Genomic DNA, 7,677 nt, shown 5'->3' on the forward strand with positions numbered 1-7,677 from the left:
AAACAAATATCCCACAACACATAGGTGATACATAACTGTAATGGAGGTAAATTACATGAACAGGTAAAGGTGTGCCAGACACTGTGAAGTATGAAATTAAACAATTAAAAATCCAGAGTTTAGGATCACTGTAGCCCCTCTGTCAGTGAAGGCTCACCTATTGAAAACATCTATTACCTCCCTCTTTGGACCCTGAACCATCAATGAAGATCTTAGTTGTGGGGCCAGTGTCAAGTAGGATGGAGTTTGATCCCCGGTTTTGCATTCCCTTATTCTACTCCACTGTCTTTAGTTCAGAGCTGACAGCAAAATTCGACAGACCAATGCAGCAGCAAGAAAATTGGGTCTAGAAAACCAGATTTGGACTTAGCCCACTGAATTTGGAATAATTACCATTTTTTTCTTCAACTTTCTTCTCAGATATGGAGGCCTAAGTTCCTACTCAGATTAAAAAGCATGTCATGTTTTAGGAAGGTTAAAAATAACTGCTTTGTGAGACCTGGTTGGTGTGTATCTTTTCTCCCTGAGGCTGAGACTCGTTTAATAGAAATGCTTTTAGAAGGATGGAGAATGGGTTTTTCTCATGAGCTGGATCCAGCTTGGTTTCTAAGGGCCCATGACACTGTAGCTAAGTGTCTTGATTTGTGAGTAATGCAACGGATGCAGGCTCAGAGAGTGGAGCACACATGTTCTTAGATTTGGTCAGCATACGGTTATCAACACTTTGCTAATCACTGAAGAAAATGAGTCCAAAAAATAAAGGAACAATTTGGCTCTGTGTATCTAATAGTTATGTGTATAAGAAAGAGATTAATTATGAAGATATGACTTGTCTTATGGTAGAGGACTATACTATGAAAAAGATAGGGGAACACAACCCTACAAAGTGACAGTTTATCTTCATTTTTATTTGTGCAAAAATAAGACTTAGAAAACTAATTTGTCTGGGATCCCACATGGGCAGAAGTGCAAATGTTGCAGAGTTAGAATTCTTCCCTGACATAATCCTACTTCAGATCTCCTGATCCTGTGTTGTTACACTGAGTCAGATGTTAGCACAAACCAGCAAAGAGTGTATCCAATTTAGTATGTGCTAACTCACTCGAGGTGAGGCAGTGCCTCCAACCTTGGCCATCCATTGAAATCACATGGGGAGCCAGGTAACATGTGCCCAACTGTATTTCAGAATTGCCATGAACAGATGACTCTCTCCTAGTTCTGAGTTGAGTGTCTGTCTGCCACATCGTTTTTCTTGGTATGGTCATTATACATTAAATATAAAGGGCTGGTAACTTGGTTACCAGCTCTTGAGTTTGTAAATTCTTTGACTGACAGGACTATATTGAAGATTCCCTACCTTAACTTGTGAATTTTCTTTTCACCATGACAAACACCTGACAAAAGCAGCTAAAGGGAGGAGATATTCACTTGGCTTACAGGCCATAGACATGCACAGGGTCTATCATGGGAGCGGTGAGACTTAGGGTTTGAAATGGCTTGGTCAGTGGCAATGGGGGTTTTCAGTGATGGCTTCTTAGGAAGCAAAGTGGCTAGACAGGGACTTGGGGTGATCTATGGACCCCAGAAGCCTACCCCTAGTAATCTGGGTCTGCCAGCGAGGCCTCTAGCTGGAGCCCTAGGTTCTGCAGCTTTTATCTTTGTCTGACTGGGGACCAAGAGTCCAAACAACGAAGCCTGTGGAGAATGTTGCACATCCAAACCGCAGCGCTCTCCTCTGTACCAACCCTTGATATAAAAGGCCAGACCCCGGGCCTCCACTCTTTGAGTGTTGTTGTAATAAGATAAAGCATGTGGGAATTGTGGGAGTGTTGGGGTATAAATAATTGGTGGCTAGAAGATGCACTGTGGTAGAATGATGATGGCCACAAATTCCTTGATAACTCTGTCACTAAGAGGTGGGATTAGTTCTCTTTCTTGTAGCTCTGGGGAGTCTGATGGTATGTGGCCAGATGCAAGAGTGGGACAGCAAGGGCTTCCTTAAAAGGAAGAGCAGTTTTCACCAGTTTCTAGGGCCCTGAACTGCATCAACAAGAGGTTCGGTCCACAGGAAAGCAATGGAGATATACTCTGATGCTACTAGGGCAGGAGGGAGTGGGGAGAACCTGAGCGTGGACTCAGTCAATGCACAGAACAAAGTCCCTCCCAACCGACCCTGCCACCAAACACCACCACTGAGTGATCACAATTAATACTACACAGAGAAGAGTCAGCTTGCTCAAATTCCTGTCCCTCAAAATTGTGAGGTCCACAAGTGGCACTGTTAGCTATTAGGTGCTGTGGTCCCAAAGTAAACATTTTCATGTGGTAAAAGACATCTCGGTGTGCAAAGGAAATCCCAGGGGCCTCCCATTTCACATTCAGTAGTTTTGTGGGGTTCTGATGAGATCCAGTACCGGCTGGAGCCTCAAGAGGCTTTGCCTTTAGGCCTGGATCTGATAACAGTGTCTCTACGACCTTGAGCAAGCGCTACCTCTTTTCCTGTCTTATTTTTGACATTTGCAAACTGAGAAAGTTACATTAAACCCTTGGGTTCCCTTTTGCCCGTGGAATTTTGTGACAGTCAGCATGACGGTATGTTCAATAGTGACTACTGATGGGGAAGTATATTTCCACAGGAAACAGAACGCATCCATCTCCTCTTGACCATCACCGCCTCGGTCCAGATTCATACCCCACAGCCAAGAGTGCACAGCTTTGCATAACAGTTTCAGGCACCTCACATCCTGGGTGGGTGTGCCCACTTCACACAACTCAAGAAGAAAGCAAAGGGGATGAGAGAGAAATGACGCATAGCTCAGCTCCCATCCTTTCCTTGTGTTGCATAAGAACGGGGCACAGGATTGTTCAGGGCCTTGGATTCTTCTAGTGGACTAAGGGAGTAATGAAATTCATCATGTGTAAGTTTGGATTTGCAGCTCAGTAACAAATCCATCTGTGAGATGTTCAGAATTTATCCACTTGGCCTTAGTGACAGGTCGAAGGCAGAAAGAAAGTGTTCTTTGTGTGGAAAGCTGAGATCTGCACTGTCCCAGGCCTGTAAATATAGCCGCTCACTTCCTGAAGCTCCAGTTAGTCCCTGGTGACCTTTCCCAAAGTATTCTTTCTCTGCTTTCCATTAATAGCACAGGCCCTAACTCACTGTTGTTGACAAAGCACATTGCTGTGCCTTGAGAGCTGGGAGGCTGCAGTTCAGTATGACTTGGAATTGTTTGTTCAAGACTTGAGCTTTTAAATTGAGACATATCCTTGTGCTGAAGTTCACAGGGTCCCAGCAGTTCAAAGTCAGGTTCCTCAAGTGCCATGGAGAACCATCAAAAGGACAGTCATCCACTTCCCTCCCCGTATAAATCAAACCGAAAGAATTCCCCAGGAAGAACATTGTCCTAATCTTCCCCTCGACACAAGAAGCAGCAACACAAAACATGGTGTTTCCCACCCTAGGGTGGCAGCTGCTTGGATGTGACCCTGCTGCCATCTGTAGTCAAGGGATCTTTTATTCCCAGCTGCTCGAGCCAAGCCACAGGGCTTGTGAGAATGCTTGGGATGTTGCTTCCTGTGGACCAAGGAGAAAAAGAATCTGTGGTGTGGCTCTGAAGTATGAGCTGCTGTAGAGCAAAGAAAGAAGCATTTATTGGCTAGCATTCTATTCATGCCTCTATGTGGTGTGTGTGTGTGTGTGTGTGTGTGCGCGCTCGCGCTCACATGCATCCATGTATGCGCATATCAGTACTTGCAGAAGCCAGCACATGTGTGTTTCTGAAGGTGTATACATGCTGGCCTTGGTCTTTTCTTAGAGTATTCTTAAGTATTCTTTGAAGTGGCCTGTATTTTTTTTCTTCTGAGACAAATGAAGTTATTGTTTTTAACGCCTAATCCAGAAGAGTATCAGAATGACTCACGGGGCAGTATGCCATCTTACCTGTGGTTGCCCAAGTTCAGTGAGAAAATTTTAGAATCTGAGAAGGAACCTGTGTTTTTCTTGTTAATGGTTAAGCCATTGTCCTTGATAAGAGATTTTCAAAGTTTACAAATAGGATATGAAACACTCCAGCTGGTACTCTTTCCAAAGTAGACTCCTTATTTCACTCAGCATTGAGCACTTTGCGTATGCCAGGGGCTCTAACAGAAGTTGTTTCCCATGAGACAGTTATAATCGATTTTCAATTTATCCTCTTTTTACAAAAGGAAAAGTTCCCCATAATGTCACATGGCATAGACAAGAGATGAGTTTGAAAATTTCTGTTTACCCTGAAATCAGAGATACCACCTCACACTCGGAAGGTCTTTTGAGATGATGGGTCTTGTATAAACGGGGCCTCTTTCAAACCACCCTTTCAAGGAAAAGTGAACTTGAGTTTATGGTTCATGGTCTATAACTGGAACATCCTGGGCTTGGGTGAAATACAACTGTTGATATAAACAAGATACGGAGTCTCAGCTGATGCCAGCCAAAGCTGTCCTTAGCTATCCCCTCTTTATCTATTATCACATTAGAGATGGATATATGAACATTTTGGAGTAAGGAGGATCTTAAGAATCTATCAGTTTCTATTAATCCCATGTAAGTAACAAATGCAGGTCGCATGTAAATGGAACAGGTTTTTAGTGTCAAGTTAGAGTCCTCGGTGAGATTACTGATGTGGTGAGGAAGTGTGGCTTAAAAGTGCCAGTTTGGTGAGGGTGTCACTCAGCTGTGGCATCTAAATAAGAGGTAATATGTTACTTGACTCCTAGCCCCAGAGAAAATAAGCAAAGGAAAATATTTCATAACTTAACATGATAATCCTACTAAAATAACCAAACAATAGCATTGTTAATTGACAGAATTGAAAGAAGATAAAATGTACAGAAAATATGGACATATAATATATAATATTATAATATATACATATATATGTACACACACACATATATATATACATATACATATACATATACATATACATATCCTTTGTTGTTCAAATTCAGGCCGTTCTGACCTATTTATATGAAAAGGGAAATGTCAGAAAGAGGAGACTCAATGGACCCAGTGCAGCTCCATTCTGACCTGACCACATTCTCACATGACAAAAACGAGGGTTCCCCGCAGTACCTACTATTTACAAGGTAGAGGGATTCACAACAACTGTGGTCACTAAGTCACCATCCATGAGGTCATTTTGGCTTTGACCTTTGTTGAATGTTGAGTTGAATGACTTTTCCCAATGTGAGAGATGAGGACTAAAGTCCAAAATCCAAACATAAAGATACTCGGGGCCTGTGTTAATGGTTAACTTAGTGATTTCCACTTAACACACAGGCCTTACTCTTAGGTATTTGTAAAAATGATTCTTATTGACACAGGAAATCTAAAAATAACCAAGGCCTTGCATACATAGATCACAGAGCATGCTCAAAATAACAACAGCAACAACAAAACCTCCCTACAAGATGAAGGTCCCAGACTGCTTGCAAGATGAATGGATGTCTGCCTACCCAGTATTCTGGTTACATGGATAGGGCCCAGAAGGCACTGGATCTTAGGCTTCCATGTCTGCTACTAAGTTGAGTCAGAGCCTATCCTGGAACAAGATCTGAAAGTATTATAATCCCAACAGTCAAGAATAAGACCACTACCACAAGCTTAAGCCAAATTTGAAGCAAGCTTTAATTAAATACTAACCAGGAGGATGGACTCTGGTTAGGCCCATCTCTTGGTTCCAAGAAAATGGCTATGAGTCATGTTTGCTTAAAAGGGCAAAACCCAGAATTCACCATATTTTCCATCAGGTCCGATCAGGGGCCATCCTAATGTATTTCCCGTCCATGTTCCTCCTGCCCTCGTGTGATTAAGCACATCTGGTACAGATGGGGCAAACAAACACAGGACAAACAGGAACTTAATAAATGCAAGGTGCGTATTTCCTGTTTTGATCTCAAAATATCTGAGCCCCTTTATTAGTGAATTGTGTTGATGGGTAGACAATTCACAAGGAATGTTATAAAAATGAGCCTTAAATAGGAAAGTTGTTTAAATTCCTAGTTATAGGAATGCAATACTAAGATATCATTTCTTGCTTATTGTGTTATCAAATAAAAATTACCTTTTGTAACACGTTGTTTGTGACATTGAGGGTGAGTAAATCCTCATGTGCATACCTATAGGAAATTAAACTGGCAGGATCTTGCTTCAGTGGGATATGTATGTGCCTTGGAAACTTGCAGAGGAACTTCCTGGTTGCCCAGCAACTCCATTTTATAAACCTGACCCAGGAGACACCTCCAATGGTAGGAAAGTACATGTACACAGGCCATCTGTGAAAGCACTGCATATAACTGCAAAATAAGGCAAATAATCTACATGCCTGAGAATAGAAGACATCTGAGTTAACATCCGTGTATGGAATACCATGTAGCTGAAATCAAAAGCAGGGTGAAGAATGTCTATGAAGTAACAGGTACTGATTTTCCAATATATAGTGTTCACTGTGAGAAAGCGAAATGCAGTTGCAATATGATCCCAGGAGGAGAGGATGCGTGCGTCTGGTGTTCTCAGTAAGCTAAGGCCATGTAGAAATACATATATTGGTAATCATGGATTAATCATTAAGACAGAGCTAGCCAATAAGAAGCTCTAGACATTGGTCAACAGCATTATAATTAATACAGTGTCTCTGTGTTATTTGAGGTTGATGCGCCTGTGGGACCAGGCCAACGGGAAAGTTCTCGGAACAAAATGGCGCCTGCAATGTGGGTACTAAGAACTTACACTTAAAACTTGGCAAAAGCTTAAAAAAGGATTTTAGAAATAAAAGAACAGAGACAAGCACGGCCGCTTGGTAGCAGCATTTTTCTCGGGTGGGCTCTGTTTTGCTAGAGACAAGCAGAGACTCGCATGGCTCCTTTAAGGGTGGTTACTGACTCAGCATGAGCAGAAAAAACAAAACAAAACCACAGGGCTAAGAGACCCTGCTAACAATTAAATAGTGTGTATGACAGCTAGCAGTGGCAGTGACCACATCTCCAAGCTGGCAGCATGCTGCTGGATGGCAGCATAGGCCAAGGTGGTGAGCACAGCTCTCAGTGCTGGTGGTAAATGTACCCCTGCATCTTGAATAGACAGCTGAGGCTTTCATTTTAGCAATGCTGTTTAGCAGATAAAAGACATGTGACTAGAAAAAAGGTAGAGCTATACAGTGAAAACAGATTCAGATGAGGTAAAACCTAAAAGGTTTTTACAGTGCGTTTAAAAATATACACAGGCTTGGGAGAGAAAAAGAAACAGGATTAAGTGGTTTTAAAAAAGAAAGGAAAGGAAAGGAAGGGAGGGAGGGAAGAAGGGAGATAGGGAGGGAGGGAGGAAGGAAGGATAAGTACAATGGTACACACTTTTAATCCCAGCATTCAGGAGGCAGAGGCAACCAGATCTCTGTGATTTCAAGTCCAGCCTGGTGTACAGAGTGAGTTTCAGGACAGGCAAAAGTACACAGAGAAACCCTGTCTCACTAAAGGAAAAATAAAAGTAAAATAAATAGAGTAATAAAAAACATGTAAAGATGGAAAATACACAGAGTCTGGACACTGTATGCCACTGTGTTGTCTTTGAATTGTTTGACTGCTGAGGAAATAGCAACAACTGCTAAAATAAATGCTGCTAGATTAATTCAACTTACAAAT

The sequence above is a fragment of the Phodopus roborovskii genome, unplaced genomic scaffold, assembly GCF_943737965.1.
Source record: "Phodopus roborovskii unplaced genomic scaffold, PHOROB, whole genome shotgun sequence".
NCBI lineage: Eukaryota > Metazoa > Chordata > Mammalia > Rodentia > Cricetidae > Phodopus > Phodopus roborovskii.